The following is a 21,546-nucleotide window of genomic DNA, read 5'->3' on the forward strand; positions in this document are numbered from 1 at the left end:
TATTATTATTATTATTATTATTATTATTATTATTATTATTATTATTATCATTATATTATTATTATTATTATTATTATTATTATTATTATTATTATTATTATATTATTTAAAGATTTGCTAGGAAGATAAAATAGGATAATTGCAAGCTGCTTTGAGGAAGAATGGAATGAAATAGCTGCACAAAATGAAGACAACAGGACTTTTGTTGAGAAAAGAGGATCAGAATCAGACATAAAATAAATCCTAACTAAAGCTGGAGCTGTTCTATGCTGTTTAATGGGCCCTGTTTGTTCAGTTCCTTTTTGTCATTAATATACCACTGTGTCTTTTTTGCCCATTGGCCAACTGACTTTTGAGCAGCTTCCAAGAACACTGATTGACATCATTCTGGGACGTGGTATGCCAATGGGTGCCGCATGAATTATCTATGTTCCTCTGCCAACTTATTCTCCTCGTTTGCTCTTGTGCTTCTGAATATTCTCTTGTGCTAATGCCGCTGCTCGGATTACATTTTCTCCAGTTTTGTTTTCCTGATGATGTCCAAAATCACCTCTCTGATGAAATGTCATCACCGCCATTGCTGATGATCGATGTGCTGTTGGCAATGGATGCTTAGCAAAATTCGGCATGCTGTGCTACTCAATACTTCTGTTATGTTTCCCTTGTTTTTCTTTTCACCTCAGTACCACGGGAATTGGGGGGGGGGAGGTTATTGCCGCATGGCTGGTTCTGAAGTTTGATCACGCCAAAAAAGAAAAACTTGCTAATGAAAAGAAAGCCAGTGATTGATGTTAGCGCAAGTGCTTACTCCTGCAAGGACTTGGCATATTGGCAAGAAATGTTCTTGTGCGATTCGGTTATTAGAGCCACACGCTATCCTGTTGATCGACAGATCAAATATTTATCAAAATTTTGTGGGACCAGCCCACAACCAGTCAAACAAGTTTACATTTACATTTATGCCAGTTAGGACAAAAGAATCTTCAGTTTGAATACTATCTTAAACTCAACTGTTGTACTAGGAAAAAGAATTAGAAGCCATCTAGTTGGTCTTGGATTCCAAGCATCTAACTACACGTTACATTAAATGTGTAGTGTGTAGCTTATCTTTCTGCCAAGACTATTCATAGGAGGTGAGATAATGATTAAATCTCCCCCTGCCTGTTTCTGTCTTATTGGTGGCCCTATGCTTAGCTATACACTAAAATGAAAAATGAAAATCAACAGGTGTTTTTTAAAAATTATAATAATAATATGTACAGTAGTTAGAGAGGTTCAGAAAAATCACATGGCTCAACCCAACGGATTCTACTTCTTCAGACTGTAGCCAGTGAGTCGCATGTTTCAAAGCCCACACCCTCTTCCCATCCAATGATCTGCTAGTCTATAAGGAGGGAAGGGAGAACTTTCCAATAGGAGATCACCACCTGTTAAGTCAGCTCTCATGCTGTCCAAAGTCTGCTGTCCCTCAGATTGGCCAAGGGTTCAATTTTGGCTTCTTCCTACTTCATCCCGAAGCTAGACTTGGGATTGTACAGTCCTGATTTGAGTGTGGAAGTGACCCCAGAGCACTTCCTAGCTGCATGTCACAGAGTCCTCTTTGTAAAGTATGAATCTATGACAGAAGCTAAACAATGACTCATGAATGCTTTGCCTCCACTGCACAAAACCAGTCATTTGCATCTCTGATCCACAGAATTCTCAGTTCGTGAAAATGAACCTCACAAAACTCAGTGTGAGGATATTTGCTTGCGGTCCTGTCAGTTTATTATTTGTTTTATTAATTGTTTTATTTCTTCCATTAACATACCACCTTTTTCTCCCAGGAGCTCATTTTAGCACTTAATGAACTGGATATTTTCTAATGCTCACATTTTGTAAGCAGACCTGGAAGCACAGGTAAGCACCTGAACACACACACACACACACACACACACACACACACACTGTTTCATTAGGTTATGGCTTCTTGCTTTGTCTAAAGAGTAATTAAATGATTTTGAAGTTGTGCTCTTCATTACATCTTGTAAGCAAGAAGTGGAGGAATATTGATACATAAATAAGATACCCTGCAAACATACTTGCACATGTTCTGCTGCTTAATGAACTGGGAAATAAAGTCTCATTTAAAAGTCTTTAATATACAGCTTAGTAATATACGTGTGATGTTTGTCAAAAAATATCCATCATTGTGCACATGCACCCCTCGCTAATTATAGCACTGAACTGTTGAAAAATCACTTTTTCATAAAAGCTACTTAAAATTCTAAGGGAGGAAAAGTAAGACATTTTCTTAACAAGACTGGAGCATAGGATATTTAGGACATTACTCATTGTATGATACCTTTATACAATCTGACGCTTCCATTTCATGGAAATGGCTGACACACATTTGCCAATTGGCATTAATACCTGCTACTACTCATCTTACAAACCCATGGTTGGTACCAACATCCCAAAATGAAAGACTCAGTTGTGTGAGCTGTTCTTTTTTCTTTCACCAAGCATGTTTTTTTTGGACTTCATCCCCTCTTGGTCTCTGGAGTGAAAATCGCACCTACATTTCTGAGTGCTTTATTTATTTCAAATCTATAACTTGCCTTCCTCCCCAAAGGGAGCCCAGGGCAGCTCGCAATAGAAAAATTACATTAAAAGTATTTTTAAAAGCGCTATAACACATTACAGACAGCAGTTAAATCCACCAGCATAAAACCTTCATAAAACATTAAAAATCACATGGAAATGATCACGTCTGCCATTTCAATTAATATTCTTTGCTGCAAATCACAAACCATACTTTCCCTGTCCTCTGTGTCCAGAGCAAGAGAAGACATTCCCCTGTTTGGTGGGCATAGAAACTGGTCCAAATCATGTCAGAAAGTTCTTCCTGATATTTAGTCGGAAACTCCTTTCTTGTAACTTGAAGGCATTTGGTTCTCCAGGGCAGGAGAAAACAAGCTTGTTCTCTTCCATGTGACATCCCTTGAGATATCTGAAGCTGACTATCCTATCTCCTCTCATCCTCCTCTTTTCCAGGCTCAACATACCCAGCTCCTTCAACCGTTCCTCATAAGACTTGGCTTCCAGGCCCTTGATCATCTTGGTTGCCCTTCTCTGCATAACGTTCCAGCTTGTCCACATCCTTCTTAAATTGTGGTGCCCAGAACTGGACACAGTATTCCAGGTGAGGTCTTGAAAGACCTACATTGGCTCCCAGTACGTTTCCGAGCACAATTCAAAGTGTTGGTGCTGACCTTTAAAGCCCTAAACGGCCTCGGTCCAGTATACCTGAAGGAGCGTCTCCACCTCCATCGTTCTACCCGGACACTGAGGTCCAGCACCGAGGGCCTTCTGGTGGTTCCCTCACTGCGAGAAGCCAAGTTACAGGGAACCAGGCAGAGGGCCTTCTCGGTAGTGGCGCCCTCCCTGTGGAACGCCCTCCCACCAGATGTCAAAGAGAACAACAACTACCAGACTTTTAGAAGACATCTGAAGGCAGCCCTGTTTAGGGAAGCTTTTAATGTTTGATGTATCACAGTATTTTAATATTCTTTTGGAAGCCGCCCAGAGTGGCTGGGGAAGCCCAGCCAGATGGGCGGGGTATAAATAATAAATTATTATTATGACCCCAAGGTCTTGATCCTGGTCAGACAGTCCTGGTCGGACAAAATGATATCAGCGGGAAAGGCTAGATTTACAGCCAGCTTCAAAGACCCATACTTGTGTAGGTTGACGATCAATTTGCAATGCATAAATAAAAAATGTGGATCTTGACAGCATTTGTTGTTGTTTCATTGTAACTAAATTAAGCTTATTTGCATAAGCCCTCTTTGGCATATACCCTAAATGCCTCTTCTGTTCACCCCCCCCCATAACAATAGGCATTCAGTATGTAGAACTGTTGAGCTGCTCACAGAAATAAATGGCCCTGACAAATAGTAACAGCCAGTGAAACCATCTGACTCTTCCTGTGTCTTCTGAATGTTTCAATATGCTGAAATTGTCAATTTGCATTTTAGTATTGATCTGATGTGTAGAGTTCTTTCCTATTCTACTTAATTCAAGAGGGTTCTGGAAGCTTCTCTGTGTGAAAGAAACAAGCAGAAGGTTCATGTTGTTTGGGTTATTCCTTCAGAGAAGCTAAGTACAGCTGGCCTAAACTGGTTCTGTTATCTCTTCTGTCAAGGTCATGCTGACTAATAATCATAGCTGTCAACTTACAGATTTGAAAATAAGGGACCAGCAGCTTCAAAAATAAGGGATCAGCAGCCAAAATAAGGGATTTTCCAAACACAGGTATGTTCAACTTCTGAGCCCCTCTGAGCCAAAGGCAGACAGCCCAGCTAGCAGCCAAATGAAGCCTCAAGCGGTGGTTCCCACAGCACAGCAACTCGGCAAAGAGGATGCAGCAAGGAAAACCACCGTCACCTCTCCGCTGGAAAGTGCTGAGCAAAGGTGAGTCCCCAGGCAACGCGGTCAATTTGATCGGCACAAGGCATGCAAGCTCCATCCCCCAGTCATTCTTAGACTCCTTATTGCGTGAGCAATGCAGCCAAGCGACACAGTTGGAGCCTCCCTCCTCCCTGGCCAGCAGGGAGGGAGGGAGAGGAGCTGCTTCCTTTGAAACCCGGGAAATTTAAGGGACATCATCAATAAGGGACAGCAGCAGGACACAGCGCTGGGATAAGGGACTTTCCCGGCAAATAAGGGACGGTTGACAGCTATGCTAATAATAAGGCCAGAAGGAGCCAGGGTTTCACTTTCTCTTTCTATCTCTCTCCCTTCTGGTGTGGTGTTTTGTACATAGTATGCTTAGTGTTAAGGTTTAGACTTATTATAAGCTATTGTAAGTTTAAGTTAAGTCTGCTGCAACTGGATTTCTTGTGGACAGGGCCAATCCTGAATGTATTGGATTTGTGACCATTATGCTCATTTGCCTTCAGTAGCAGTAAAGCTCTGCTAGATGGAATATTAATTGCCTCTGATCTATTTTTGGGGGGAATCCTGCAACATGTTTAAGTTGTTACTCTGCTAACTATACATTGGAATCTACTCTGGATCAATATTGAGTAGAATTCCAATGACAGAAACAATGGGTCCTGAAGAAGACTTTGCACTCCAGCTGAAGCCATGCATATGAATGTGTGCCAGCAGAGTTTTGATCACAGGCCTGATTACAAGAGCAACAAGCAGGTCGAATGCATGATCTACATGAGCAACAAGATCTGGGAATGGCCATTATTTACGTATTATCAGAGCAGCATCCCAGCTTCCTACAAGTGGAAGGAGATGAGCAGGAAAGGTACTTCTGGACTGGACTCACGATTCACAGACGTTTGCTTCCTGGTGGCAAAATAAGTCTTCCCCCCTTCTCACCAGTGCAATCAGCACTGTTGAACTGTGACAACATGGTTCTGTCAATTAGGGTGGATATCTTAAAAGAAATAAATGAATCTGTATTTAAATAGACCCGCAGCTTCCCATAGAGTGCAGCACTTTTCAGCCTTTTCAGACCCAGGAAAACCCACCTTTAGCCCAAACTTGCATTTGGAGACCCCCTTCCCACTTCTTCATCCTATATTTCCATGACGATAGTAATGCAGTTACAACCCACTGATGTTGTACTGATTTCTATCTTCTAGCTGAAGACCAGTGGGGCAGTGTATGCTCATACCGCTGAACCATCTGCTTTTCAAGACCACAATCTGATTTGTGAAAACAAAGAATAAATACATGAGATCACTCACCACTCAGTAAACAACGTTGTAGTGTCTTAGTATTATTTTCTTTTATTATTGTTGTTTTATGATTATTACTTTTTCTGTTTGCAATAAAAATGAAATATGACTTTCCCCTATGTAATTTATTCTCCTACCTCCTTTTTTTGTTATTGCTTCTGACTTTGTGGTTGACGAACTAACTGGGAAACAGTAGCAGCTCTATAATCTTTCATGCCAACATTTCTGCTTTCTGTCTGTCTCCAAGAGCAACTTGCTTTGTTTTACAGGAGTTGGCTACTTATTGTGGTGTTTATTATTATTAAATTCCCAACTGGAGTTTAAAGAGGAGTTTTGTATGTGGGAAGTTGCAGTCAATTGTAACTATATAGTTAGTGCATGAAGGGGTTAAGACCACAAAGGTCTGTTCCTAGACTCATCTAGGTCACGCCGCCTTAACCTCTGTGAGGGAGGAAGTGAAGCTGCTTCTCCTTTCCTCACTCTCTCTTCTCACCATGTAATGTAGCAGGATGGGCATGTCTGAACTTGCTCAAAGTTCAGACTGCATGTTTGAAAATATCTTGTGTATTCTGCACTGAGGGGTTCCGTGATGCTGCATGGAACAATGCATGAATCAGACCTTTGGATTTAGTAAGTAAAGCTTTAAAAGTTACTTAACAGTTTGTGATGGTCTGTTCATTGCTAGAGGGGTAGAGAGAGTACAAGCATTTTAAGGCAGACTAAATGGGATGTGCAAGGGGGTTTTACAACCCATATTCCACGCTATGCTGCTGGTTAATTCTGGGAGTGTTTAACTCTGCTGGGGGCTCTCTCCTGCTGGAGAGTGTGCAAAGGTCCACATTTTGAATCTAGGCCCCTAGCCGATTCTTTTGTTAATTACCCTCATGTGGATCAAATATATTTCCCACTTCCACAGTGTAAGCCAACAGAAATCTCATAGCTCATGATGAATTATCTAAAGCAGGATCTTTGGTGCCTTTTTCTTTTATCTCCTACTCCCCCCCCTGCCCAATTTCCAACCCCTAAACCCTCAGCTAGATAACACTTTTTCCTGCTGCGACAGCAGACAGCTCCAGCAATTGAGAGCCAGCAGTTTTTGGATGAGAAAATCAAGTGCCGCTCACACAGATCTATGAGCTGATAGAAGTTAATTGACAGCTCACATGCTTTGGTTTCCAGGCAGAGTTAGAAGGAACAGAAGCCCTGTGGGGTTCATTTGGGCAGAGATAAAGCAGGCTTTTATTCAGTGCTCATGGAGAGAGCATAATTAACCTTTTAGAAGTTTAAGAATGATCAAATTGTTATTCATTTTTGCAAATGAGAAAAAAGAGCCTCTTTTCCTGCCAGCAAAATGCCAGGGCTGATTTCAAGGTCACTTGATCTGTGTATATATCTCTCTGTGTGTATAGTCTCTCTCTCTCTCCACATAAATATTCTGTATAAAGAAAACGTGAGGCGGGAGAAACGTTGCCCCCAAAACATACATCAGTATATAAAACGTATTAATGTGCTTTTCTACCATCACCACCAATGTTTTCTTAATATTTATCACTCATGCAAATCAATCTGACACTATCTAGAGCTGCTGCAGTACAGTCTCCATAGTGTAAATATGGCACTAGTCTTCTCTGTTTTTATTTTAAAGCAGGCAGTGCCAAGATGTATATGATATAGATGAGCATCTTTGAAATACAACTGCAGATGGAGATATGGGTAGCAAAATAATGCAATACGGTATTTTCTCTCTCTCACTCTGGAAATTACAAAGCATTTTATAAAGCATGCTAAGCAAAGGATAGAACATTTTAAAGAGTATCTCATAAAAAAACAAGAGGTTTCATCTTTCACATACAAAAATGGTATCTAACAAAGCCGTTGCACAAGTGAAACATGCAATTGAACTTCCCTTACTTCTCCTCTTACTCCTTAACTCGGTTCCCTATGTCTTGCACTCCAGGGGTCAGGGTCTCAGTCCCAGGAAGTAAATGCCTGTTTGCAAAATACGCCCAAGGAAAAGCAGGGTTAAAGGAACAACAAAGGCCAAACAAGCCAAAGTTTGAGAATCAGGTTGTAAGGGTATCAGGGGGTTGCTCGAGAGCAATCAGGCAAATGCCTCCCTCGTCTGTTGTAAAGCCTTGTTATTGGTGCCAAAAACAACCTTCACCATGCAGAGCGCCACTATTCCATGGCTCGCTCATTCACTGGCAGAATCTGAGAGTGGGCGGTCCTTAAACCTTCCCCAGCAGAGTAGTTCTTGATGCCCAGTCTGCGCTCCCCCTCTCTGCGGAGAAGCCTACTGCACAAGGAGGGCGTTGGTAACGTCGGACCTCTCTCCTCCCCGCTTTGCCCAGGCAAGGTGTCCTGCCACCGCCTCGCCTCCTCCAAGCCCTGCAGCTCCTCTCCACTGGAGGAGTGGTTACTCTCCTCCGCTGAGGAGGTGCTGCTTCCCACGATCTTTGGGGGCTCTCTGTAATCCATCCGGCTTTTCCCCTCTCACCCCTGAGCCGATGGCAGTTCCCTGACACAGGTGATATTCAAAACGTGATCCATTCTAGGTCCAAAAAGTAACCCACTATCCAAGGTCAATTTGACAGGCAAGTTCCAACATAGCAAGGTAATGGAGCTAGAACCAAGAGCAAGCATACAAGGAGCCAGAGACCTGTGGAGAGTCTGGTTCATCCTCTGAGCATTCAGTGTCTGGCAGCAGGTCAAGGCTAGACATGAGACGATGGCAGCCATTTTGAAAAATTAAACCTGCACACTACTCATGGCAGTATATTTACAGATCTAATTTAGGAATCAGCAACACAGAACCAAACTGATCTTCAGATAAATGAACTAGTTTTATGAGCCACTAAAGCATTTACCGCTTGACAGGCAGGGCTGGGTTTAGAGGCCCTAGGCTACTCGTGAGGCCCCTCCCCATCCCCCACCTTCACGACTAGAAGAAAATGGAAGAGTGTTATAAACAAAATTAAGTGAAGCCAAAGATGATGATGGGTATTTAAAATTCTGCAATTCTCAATTTCTCCTCTAAAGGACATAAGATGTTATTGTTAATTACCATGGTGATTTTTTAAAATGCATAAAATTAACACTGAAAAACCTTTGCAATAGCTGAACTTTGTAACCCTTTTGTGGAATAAGCATTATTTCTTAGGAAAATTAAGTTGTAATGGCCTGAGCAGGCCAGGTCTTCCTGTTATATACTTGCTGGGATTGGCAAGGACTATGACCCTCACCCGAATCTCATAGCTCTCCTGACAGGTGATTTGGTCTGCAGCCCCAGTGTGGAAATAAAGGAGGAGGTTGTCCACCAGATACCAGGCACTCTATTATTCAAATTAGGCCCCAGTGTTTTTCTTACAATCCCCTTCTCAATGAATTAATCAATTTTAATCTAGCAGGTAGATTCTCAAAATTTTCTTATTTGTTAATTCGAGCAACTACTGCTCTTACTTCATTACAAACAGTATTTCTACCTGCAACACACTTGAGCATACCTGCTCCTCTTCCTTTCACAGATATTTTGTTTCCATCTGCAACTGTAGCTGCCTCCAATGAGTTATCATTTAACTCTTTGGGGGGGGGGGCGATTAGCATCAGACATCATGTGCATAGAAGTTGCCAAATCAATTAACCAACTAGAAGGGTTACTGTTAATAGCACCAGTTTTCTTATAACTTGATACTACTGGATAGTTCCTGCTGGTTACCTGCTTTCAGCAATAGGGGTCGCTGTTTGGTAGTACCCGATTGGTTAGCTGTCAGATTCTAGAGCTCCCTATTGGTGGCTCTTAGGTAATTACCAAATTCCATTAATAAAACAGTGTTCTTTCATAAATCAGTAACATAAATCTCCATTGCTACATATTGGGTGTGTATTTCAGGCAGTTGAATGTACAGGCTTATGGCCATGCTGTAGTGTAGTGCTTATGCAACTGTGAATAAAAGGTGGCTGGGCTCATTTGGGGGGGGGGGAGACGACAAAACTGATTTCCAGTAAGTGCCCCTCTTTATTTCTGTACTCTGAATAGTGACACCAGGGACCTAGAAGGTGCAGGGCTTGTCAGTCCAACCCCTGCACAGTCTCATCAGGGCTGACCTTAAGGCAATTGGAGCAACTGGGCCAAATTGGGCCCTGCAGGCTGCTCCTAAAGGGCTCCCCGCACCAGGGCAATCTAGATGGATTTTATTTATATCTATAAGATTTTGCAGACTTTGGCTGTGAACCGGAGCCCTAGAAAAACAACAACAACTAAAGTTGGGCCCCACTTCTTCAACCTGGGCCCCACTGGCTAGCCCTGAGTCTCATAGTGGCTGGGCCTGAGTTGCCCTGCCCTTGGATGAAGTCTGGGGAGATGGCAGGCTGGCAAGACCCCCTAGATTTAGAGGCCCAAGTTGCCCTGTCCTCGCATGAAGACTTGGATTTGCATTTTTGGGAGAGGGGATGTTGCCTGCTAAGGGAGCGGGCAGGCTGGAAAGGCCCCCTAGATTTGGAGGCCCTAGGCTTCAGCCTACTTAGTCTATACATAAATCCGGCACTGTTGACAAGGCGGCAGAGGAACCAACCCCCATGGCAGGACTCCAATAATGGATAAGACAAGGAAAAGTTCTTACCAACAGCTTTTTATTCAATATTCACAGTGAGAGGCTTGGAAATGCTGCCTCTTGGACCCTGGGCGTTGCTCCGAGTGAGTCTCCACCCCTCCGTCTCTTCCTCGTGAGTCATTGCTATGGGTGCTGAGAAGTGTCCTCTGCCTTGAGCTCTTTGCTCTCCTACTTTCAATGCTTGTTGGGTTCTGGGAGATGGAGGGGTCTGAAATGCTTTCTAAAGATGCCATGTCCATCAGCTGACCCATCTCTGATGCTTCTTCTTCCTCCTCTCCCGTTATTTCCCAGCTTTCCCCCTCATCTTCCTCTGAGCTGTGATCTCCCTCAAACCCCTGTTGTAATTATGAACTATCTTCTTCTCTGGAAAGGTTAGGTTGGGGAGGCTGTCTCCACCATTCCTCCTCTGTCCAGTCCCTGACATCAACTGTGGTCTGTTTGTCCAGGGATGGAAGGCCCAGGGTACCCACTAGATCATTGTAAGGATTATGATAGAGCAGTTTCGGTTAGTACACCTTTGGGTACTTTGGAGTTAGCTGTTGTTAATGGTAAGCTGATGTAGTTCTCAATAGCGGATGGCAACAAAGAGCAACATCAACTTGGGGCCCCCTGGCCACTCAAAAAATTTATTGGGGGCCTCAGCCCCTAGGAGTTGACTCCTGTGGTCACTCACATAACCTAACAGAAGCTTCTTAGGCTACCCTCACACTGTTTAAACTTGACTGCATTTGCTCACTTGGCCAGCAGTCTGACGACAGCCATAGACAAATATTATATAGTAAGATATGCATATATGATTTTTTTTTGATCCACTGTTTTCATAATAAGACTCGTGGCATTTGTGCTTATCTTGTTTTGACCCCCTGTGCCCTGGTAGTCTACAAAACAGGTGATGAATATCATGTTCATTTGGGTAAGCATGATGACTCAGCCAAAACGCCACAAAATCCAGCTCACAATCAGTAAGAACTGGAACTCTAGTTATGCGATAAGTTGACAAGCTGGGAATGCAGAAGGGAATCATTATGGATAGGCATTAGTGAAAATAAACAAATATTATGTCCCATTGCACCTTGAATGTTAGTGGAGCAATAGAAAAGCATGATGATGAAGACCTATAAGGTTTATTAGGTATATCTTTAGACAGTGAATTATCCCTCTTCTCCTGTAGTACCAAGTGAGGAATGACTGCACAAATGCCACTGTTGCTTTTCTGTATTACCTGCCTGTTAGCATCAGTTGAAATCAAACAAAAAACAACACAGAAATATAATGACGGCTTACGTATCTTCAAACCTAAAGCAGGACTTTAGGTTTCCCCTTAAAAAAACTTATTTCATTTTCACAGTATGGAAATTATAGACACGCTGACATTTAAACCTTTGCTTTTCATAGCATTTCACACTTACACCATTTTAAAAGACAGCTATTAACATTTGCAAAAAACCAAATGTTCTAACATACAGAATTCCAATTATACCGCGTAAGAGGGTTATCAACCATTCTTCTACAAGACTACTTTGAAATGTTTGGTATTAAACCAAGAGCTAAAATGTCAGTTGCACATAGACAATAAATTAAGGTTTATAAAATCATGTAAGATTTATTTAATATTACAATTTTGACCTTTAGGCTCCCTTTACGGTAGCCTGTAGCTTGTGTAACTTTTTCCTTACCGTTTCTTTCTTTCTTTCTTTCTTTCTTTCTTTCTTTCTTTCTTTCTTATCTGGCTAATCTTGCTTGAATGTTAAAACAAAGGTTGTAGTACCTACTTTGGGAAGTCATATTTGTGGTATTAGCCCTTCCGTATTATTGTCTGTTGCTAATGCCATGCAACATTTTTATTTTTCAGCAAACGATTGACACAGAGCCATTCCCCAGTTAAAGAATCAAAGGTCTTCCAAGTATTTTATCTTCTGCCCTAAATTTAATCCAAAGCACATTTAGCGATTTTCCTTAATATATATATTATACATCCAATCCTTGTACCTATCGTGTGAAAACATTTTCATAATTTGCATTGAAAATGAAAAATCTACAGCAGAAAGAAAAGAAAACCCCAGAGAAGGCGCAATGGGCGGTTGGCAAATTCCATTGAGAAAATGGAGAAACACGGCTTGAAAGCCGTTCAACTTCTGAGGTGCATTCGAAAACAGAAGCATTCACTTCTGGGTTTTCGGCGTTCGAAAACTGAAATGTTCGGCTTCTGAAGCATTCAGCAACCAAGGTACCACTGTAACAACGAAACTGGCCAATCACTGTACTAGATTCCAACGCCTACTTCACACATTAAACGCTCGCTTCTGTCTGAGACTCAGAAAATACCGTGACTGGAAATGAGGCCGCTATCGGGGGTAGCAACGGAACTGACGATTCACCGTGCTAGAGAAGAAACTAATTTTTTTTTTTAGTTTCTTCTCCTGTTAGATTCACAAAATGTTTAGGGGTACGCATACCTCTGCTTCCCCCCCAGAAAAAAAGCACTGGAAAAAGCTAAAGGCTTTTTGGAAATGATATATAATGACATGAAGAAAATGCATACTCGAGCTATTCTCCCAAAATCAGAAGCTTTCCTTATAGGCATAATAGGGACAGGGGCTCCAAAGAAGATGGCTAAACTATTTATGTGTCAACAGCAGCTAGAATATTAGATGCACAGAATGGAAAGAGCAGGTTCCAATGAAGAAGAAAGAGTGGCTTTTGAAAGTAATGGACTATGTATAAATGGCAAAGCTGACTGCGAAATTAAGAGATCAAAATGACGAACTTTTCATAGAAGAATGGAGCGCCTTTTGTGGATTATTTTTAAAAATACTAAAGTCAGATGAAATCGCAGGCACGATTCTAGCTGAAGAAAAATGTTAAAATAATTGTAATAGGGGAACTATAGATAAAGATATAATGAAGTAGAAAAGCTTTGAGAAAAAGCACTACAGAAGTGGGGGTGGGTGGGAAGTCAATTTAGACAACAATGTAACTGTTTGATATGAAGATTAGTGTGGGGGGAAAAATGGGGGGGGGGAATAAAAATCATGAGAGAGAAAATGGAGTTGCCAACCTAGCAACTGTGGTTTCTTTGATGCCCATGAAGATGCCAGTGCTGCCCTTAGACAGATGTGCCAGACTCTGAGTTGTTGTTGTTGTTAAGTATGTCTCTAGCCCTCCTAGATAGAAAAAGGTGGAGGGGGGATCTAAGTGATCCCTGTGAAATTAGAGTGATGTGCATTTTTTGTGGTACTGAGATAAGCCTACAGTTGTCTCTAATTTTGCCACAGACGCCACGGTAGCCATTTTGTGTTATGCTCTGCCCCTTGTATGGCAGACATTTTGTGAATGGCGCTTCCAGCTAAAAGGCTGGCAACCCCTATCTTAAAATGAGAATCCTTCACACAAATGCTGCCTTAGATGTCTTTCCACTGGTTTTTTTTTTTGGGGGGGGGGGATGTTTTTTAAACCAAGTCTGGCCTGATAAAAAGGCAAAACCGTGTTTACAAAAGCAGAACTTTGTTTCTAAAAATCTCTTAGAATCAACTGGAATTTGAAATGACAAGGATGAGAAGCATGAGATCTAGCGAGCATCAGCCAAAAGCTTGCTCCTGCCAAAAGATGCCTCCTCTTTCCAAGGTAGATGATATTGAGAAAATAATAAAGTCAAGCTTGTAGATCTGCCAGGGGGATTGATGGAACAGATGCAGAAAACTACACTAAAGGTCTGATTCAGAAACAAGATGTACCATGGAAAATGATGTGAAAGGGCAGTCAAATGCCAACACAAACTACCACCTGGGAGCTTTTTCTAGACACTTCCTTTTAGATATCTCAGCTACAGAGATAAGGTTAAAATGTTGAAACTTGATGGACAATTTTTTAAAAAATAGCATTCAAGTCTCTGTTCCACTCAAGCTGCAGTTTAGAGTTCTAAAGGGGTTGTTCTTATTTTCCAAAAGGGATGAAGATCTCGAGAGGACAAAATTTTAAGTGGGGCAGTGTTGTTTGTTGTAGAACATCAGAGCCTGAATTATATTGAACAGAAAACACAGTTCACCACCAAAGAACAAACTGAAAAGAAGGTCACTTACTGCTGTTTGCCACAAGTTTTCTACTAATATCCCGAATAATGGATTGCGAGTGGTGGAGGTGATGAGGAGAGCAATATTTCACTTAAAAGTGAAATATTGGCAACTGAACAGAGCATGACATCAAAGATTAATAATTAGTAATAGTAGTTGTAGTAATTCAGATGATGCTGAGGATGACAACAACACAACAAGGATACTTGTCAATGTTCTGCAGATTGAGGGCCAAATATTTTCCACTCTTATTAAAATGTTGTGCTGACCTGCCTGCACCTAATTCAAAATTTCATGTTTGGATATGATGCTCAGAAAATCTCCTGCAAGTATAATGTTCTCTTTTGTGATGTTTTCACAAGGAGGAATATTTCAAGGAGGAAATGAGATTCTTTAATTTATGTTCTAAAAAGCCCAGATTGTATAGAGCAATATTGAATAGCCTCTTCAACTGGCTGAAGTAATTGGCTGTAATATGATGACCTTTTTAGCTTTCCTTAGCATTTTGACAGCCAATGCATCTTTGATATTGATTTCTTTATTATTATTTTGTACGTTTATGGTGTTTATTTTATGTTTCCTTTCATTTGCCTCTGGGATCTCAGTTAGATTTACTGAGTTGCAGCAGTGTGCATGTTGTTAAGCGGTATAAGGGTCAACTGGAAAATCCTACAAGTGGGTGCATCTAGATTCCTACTTAAACACTTCTTTTTGTAGACGCTTCACCTTCCAACTCCCACTGTTTCTGTTCCAGCCGTGGAACCTTGGAGACTAGCATATTTAGTGCCGCATAAGTGTTCACAGAGAAGAGCTCACTTTATTAGAGACATGAATGCTTATCCTCAGTTGAGAGATATGTATATACACTTTTTCGAAAGGCAGCAGTAGGTATGCAGAACCCAAATGTAAGAGAAGCGACTAATTCACCACATCCATCTGCTGTGTGATGCTAATTTAACATCTGTAGTATGAAAGAAACATGGTTCCAGTTAAGTCCAAATGGAATTAGCTCAAATGTGCTGATAAATTTTCATTCAAAAGTTTCATCCTGGTGCTTCCCTTTAAAGTTAGTCTGAACATAAGAAGCTACTTTGTACCCAGTACTTTTTTCACCTAAAAAATTGTTTAGGGGTACTCTTGTTTTGGCTGCTCCCCTCCCCCCTTCCTTCCCCCAACCCCCGGACAAAGAACTCAAGGCAGAGGCTGTGGTGCTGAGAGGACAAGAAGGCCCCCGGCAATGGAGACAGTGGGGTCGGCTTGAGCGAGGAGGGATGAGCGCTCGCCAGCTGGCTCTAGCCCGTCAAGAGGAGGAGGAGGAGGAGGAGGAGGAACGCCATCGCCTCCACCGCGGCCATCCCAGACTCCCTTCTCCAGGCACTGCAGAGACAGCTGGCATGCCGGTCCGTTGGTTGGTTGGTAAGGGCAACACAAAATGTCCCACTGCGTCCCCCCCAAAAAAGCACTGTTTGTACCTAGTCAGACTGTCCATCTAAGATTGACAGCAGCTCTCCAGTATCTTAGGTTATGAGGGGCCTTTCTCAGCACTTGCTACCTGGGATCCTTTTAACTGGAGATACTGGTTCACTTGGAGTAAACCAGTGACCACCTGTATACAAAGGAGAAGATCTATCCATGAGCTATGGCCCCGGCCCAAATTACTGGTGTAAAATAATATCATCCTGGAGGATGAGAAGGTGTTGAATGTTGATAGGGCTTGTCTAAGTGGAGCTGGAGTTGGTAAGTCGAAGTCAAGGCAACAATCTGTGATTTGTGGCCGCTAGTGAGTAGCCAATTAAGGACTGTCTCTGAGTAAGGCGACTCCTACCAACCCAAGATTGTGCAAGAGATTTATCGTCCAGAATTAGCCGTAGAGCAATCACTTTTGATACGATGGAGATACTTTGAACGGGCACAGTGTTTGAAATTCATCAGGCCTCTGGAGCATTTTGCACCTGGCTATCGGCTACTTGTGACCAGGTGAAGATGCCTGGGAGTCAGGACGATGCCTGACGTCTCCACCATTTGGTGGTGCATGCCTGGGGACCCATGGATCTCGCCTGTTTTCACACACTACCAACACAACCCGTACAATTCTATCCATTATATTTCATCCACACAATCGGAATGAATTTCAGGAACCAAAAAGTTGGATTGAAAAATGCGACTTTCAAGCCATCTAGCATTCCGTTTTGGTGACGGTAAACCTGGTTTAAGGATCCACAGCACGTAGCTTATATATCTGAGATTCTAACACTATGGACAGCTATAAGTGACAAATGACACTGACTTCATCTTTACTTTGGGTTCTCCACTGTTCACAACGGAGAACCCCTCTTCCCTGTTTGTTTGTTTGTTTGTTTGTTTGTTTACTTGTTACCCAAAAGTTTCCAAGCAACTTATAGCACATTTAAAAATTTGAACATAAATATGTATACCATAACATTAAAGAGTTCATACAAAAGCCTACTATTCATTAATATGTGTAATTAATACATACACAAACACACAACTAACTAACCGCACAGGAAGCTTTGGCAGGACATTAATAGCACATGAGTGAAGTAAACACATGAGGACAGTAGTTGGGACAAGCAAAGCAGCTCCGCCCACATCACCTTTCCAGCTGCCCCTCACAAGTTAGAGGGCAGAATCATGGAGCATGTATTTATGATCCCTGGAAAACTAGAGGAGGAGGAGGAGGAGGAGGAGAAGAAGAAGAAGAAGAAGAAGAAGAAGAGGAGGAGTTTGGATTTGATATCCCGCTTTATCACTCCCCTTCAGGAGTCTCAAAGCGGCTAACATTCTCCTTTCCCTTCCTCCCCCACAACAAACACTCTGTGAGGTGAGTGGGGCTGAGAGACTTGAGAGAAGTGTGACTAGCCCAAGGCCACCCAGCAGCTGCATGTGGAGGAGCGGAGACGCGAACCCGGTTCCCCGGATTACGAATCTACCACTCTTAACCACTACATCACACTGGCTCTCACCCACTCATGTCACACCCACTCATGTCACATGTTGATTTGACTTACATAAAGCAGACCCTATTTTCCAAGGAGAGTCCCAGATTTACAGAAGCTTTCCCAGTTTCTGATTTGATCCTGGAATGTCCTGGTTTTCCTTAGGACACTCCTATTTTCATCGGATAAATGTTGGAGGGTATGGAATAGGACGTCCCTATTTTGATCGAGAAAGGGAGGGCTATCACAAGCTCTACTCCACAAAACCTGCAACCCTCTACACAATTGCCTGAGAGTAAATCCCACTGAAGCAAATGAGGCTTAGTTCTGAGTACATACTGCATGTAGCTTTGCACTCTTAATCTCCAAGTCTTCGAGTGGCCAAAACAATTAGTTGTTTTTCTCATAACAGGCTAACGTGGAGTCTCCCCCCCCCCGGAATCTGTCTAGTCAGTAGGTTTTTTGACTTTGTGAGCAGAACACTTCTAAAAAGCAAAGAAATCTAAAAACAGATGCTTCTAACTTATATTGTCTTTTCAGCTGCTGAAAATAATATGTACGGCCATTTGGATCATCTCTTTGTAGAAAATAGACGAGTGATCTAATTTGTGTTAACTGGCATCTGGGCACCAGCGTCCAGATATCATCTGTTTGTAGCTGTTTTAGAAGTTATATGGACTATGACTTAATGCGCATCTGAGAGATAGAACATATGGTCTATTGATGCTGAGATCTGTGCATATTACAAGATCCGCTTATTGCCCCTGGTCTTTTTCCAGATATTGGATGAGACTGATTAAGACTGATAAGAGGTCTTTGAGGTTCTTAATGTCATTTTGACATATTTTGAACATACGATTGCTCTGTGCTTGTGGCAGAGGGGAGGAGGGTTGGAGGAATGTTTGTGCATCTGAATTGCTACTGAGAGATGCAGCATTGCAGCGTATTGATCAGATTAACAGAAAACAATTCTCTCTGCCTTGACTTTTATGCACGTTTCAGTAACAAATGGGATGTTTTCAAGCTCAGAGAAACAACATTGTTTCCACATAATGAGGACATCATTTTATTTAAGTGTGCACAGTACAGGCCCCTGCGGGTTCCATATGTCTGATCATTTCCTTAGATAATCCCTGAGGCAGGAGGTCACTGAGACGAATAAATAGCTATTCTTTTCAAGCCAAACAATATTTGCATCACTGTTGATTAGTGATCGTAAAAGGAATGAATTGGATCATAATTCAGGAATGTAAATTATTTTGACCATTTAATAATCAGGACATTAATGAACAAGGGGAAGAAGAATGCTCATAATGATTATGAGCTACTTCTCTGAGCTCCACAGTCCCGGCAAGTGCTAGTATTTAATATATATTTCCAGCAATTTGGCAATGAAAACAAAGGTATTAATTTTGCTTTATGGCACTGTGGGGAAATTAATGAAGTGATCTAAAAAACGGTTTGATAACAAGGGACACTAAATGGCAGGAAAGGGAAGAGAACAGAGTTGATGGCAAGAGAGAGACCTGGCTCAGAACAAAAGGACAGAGGTTTGATCTTTATGACAGTCATAATGCATATGTAAGGGACAGACCTTAAAGTGCGCTTCCTTGGGGTCCAGGGCAGGTGTGAGCACCAAGATGAACTGTATCCTTTGATGAAGCACGCAGCTCTGTGGAGGAGCATGCACAAAAAGGTTCCAGGTTCATTTTTTGCCATTTCCAGGGATTCATCTGAAGTGGCAGGTGAAGTGAAAGATTCTGCCTGAGACGCTGGTACAACACTGTGCTGGATGGACAGATGGAAGCTGCCTTAAGGCAAGTCATGTTATGTCCTTTGCTGGATTCCATTGCAGGAGTAAAAGGTAGGCTATGCCTTCCCTGCAGTCCTTGCTCATCCTGAATGCAGGACTCAATTTTTCCCTTCCGGAAAGGATCACAAGCTTTAATTTACATAGGGTTCTTTTGGGCTCACCATTGGTACAGGAGTCCAGGACTCTAGTCAGGTCTCTAGTCAGTTTTAACTGCTCATTTTGCAGTGCTGGATTTACGTATAAGTTAAACAAGCTATAGCTTAGGGCCCCACTCTCTTGAGGCCCCCAATTTTTAAAAAAGTATTCCACTATTAATATGTTGTTGTTGTTGTTTAGTCGTTTAGTCGTGTCCGACTCTTCGTGACCCCATGGACCAGAGCACGCCAGGCACTTCTGTCCTCCACTTCTTCATAATTATATTTCAGTTCAACAATTACTTTGATAAAATACATATGGTGTTATGTGCAAATGGCTTTATATACCTATTAGGTCCATACATTACCATATTGTAGCATATATTCAACACAAAAAAGCGACAATTTGTTATTGACAAAGGACAGCTGGACATATAAAGGACCCCATTACCCTCAGTAGCTTAGGGCCTCATGAAACCTAAATCTGGCCCTGTCTCTTTGGATGATGGTTTTAGATGGTCATTTTTATAAAACTGTGGTGTTTAAATATCGTAAGCCATTCTGTGTGGTGCTCTTTCATCAGGGTGTCCTTTAAAAACACACACCACCCAACAACTCTAAAAACATTCCCAAGATGAGAGCAGCCCTTTCACCCCCCCCCCTTGCAATTGCTCCACAAAGTCTCCTATTAGCCTCCCTTCTGGGTAGTCTAAACTGAGCTGAAGTTTATCCACCTTCATCCAGACCAGGTTGCCTGGACTTGTAAGATGCTCATACCATAGGTCTTTCTCTCATATATGTACACAATCATTCTCTCATATTTATACACATACATGCAGTGTGTGTGTGCTTAAATGGTAATTTATCTAAAAACACATCACTGTGAACATATGGAAGCTGGCGCTGCTTCATTTGAGTCTTTTTCAAGAGAGCTGTAATTGTGTGGTTATGTGCTGGAAAAGGTCTGTTGAAAATTGGACACAAGTGCCCTGGCCTAAACAGTCCCCCACTCCTCTGTCTCTGTGTCTCCCTCCCTCTCTCCCTCCCTCTCCTTTTGCATAACCGTATGCTCTGAGGACTGCAAACTATAAACAAGATAGACTGAAGTGGAAATCACTTAACATCAGCCTTGTGCATTCTGCTTTGAAAACAGCACTTTCGACTTATGTCTGTGTTTACAGAATCACCAGTAGACCAGTTCATTTAATGAGCTGTAACTAAGAGCAGATTCACAGGGAACATCAAGTACTTTCTCAAAATTCAGCCCAGTAACCGAAAGCATTTGATCTTTTATTGGCATGGCAAGGCTGTTGTAAAAAGAAAGAAATGCTCTGAGTATACTCAGTGCTGAATAACTGCAGATGGCTTCCCCCCGGAGCTATACTCATACTGTTAGTCTTATGCTCTGACTAATAACCAGTTTCAGGTCAAGTCAACATGTGAGCATGTAGATAGATTCAACATATATGTACATATATACACGTGTATCTATATGGTGTACACACAAACACAAAATACCTATGCACAAACACAGCAATCAACATTTCTCTAGCTGTTTTGTACACACACACACATTTGCCTCCATAATGATTTGCATTCTCCAGTATCTTTCTTCCCCATGGGGCATGTATCCCCCCTTCTTCCAACCCCAAACAAACACGCTAAAGGTTAATGGGACACTGCTCTGGTATCACACATCTCACAACCTGATTCTTTCTAAGGGATTCTTCCATTTTATTTGCATGTAGAAAAAACAGTATGCAAATCATGTACACAGATGTCTCCTATCTGGAATGGAAAGATGCATTTCCACTCCAAATGTGATTTAGTTTGATAAATGCATGGATGGGGCTGCAACAAGATACTTTAGGCTATGCAAAATGCAGTATGGGGGGGGGCTGTGTTTAGTCATGGCATGGCAAATCTACTTATGAGTCCCCCGAGACAGGCCTGCTGGGCTAGAATAACAGCTCCATTATTCAAAGCTTCATGTCTATCACCCTACACTTATTAGCATAGTTTCGAGGTTAAACAATGGTGTGAGTTCCTTCTGTGTATCCTCCTACTTATTCATTATCAAATTACTTTACAATGTTTATTTAGCTTCTCATCAAGTAGATCAAGCATGCAAAATCTGAAATGCACCAGTTCTCAGTAACAGGGGCACCAAAGTGTAAAGATAAAAGGAGACCAAGACTTGGAGGAGAGGGTTCGCTTTCATTTT

Source organism: Podarcis vaucheri (assembly GCF_965113315.1).
Source record: "Podarcis vaucheri genome assembly, chromosome: 11".
Classification (NCBI taxonomy): domain Eukaryota; kingdom Metazoa; phylum Chordata; class Lepidosauria; order Squamata; family Lacertidae; genus Podarcis; species Podarcis vaucheri.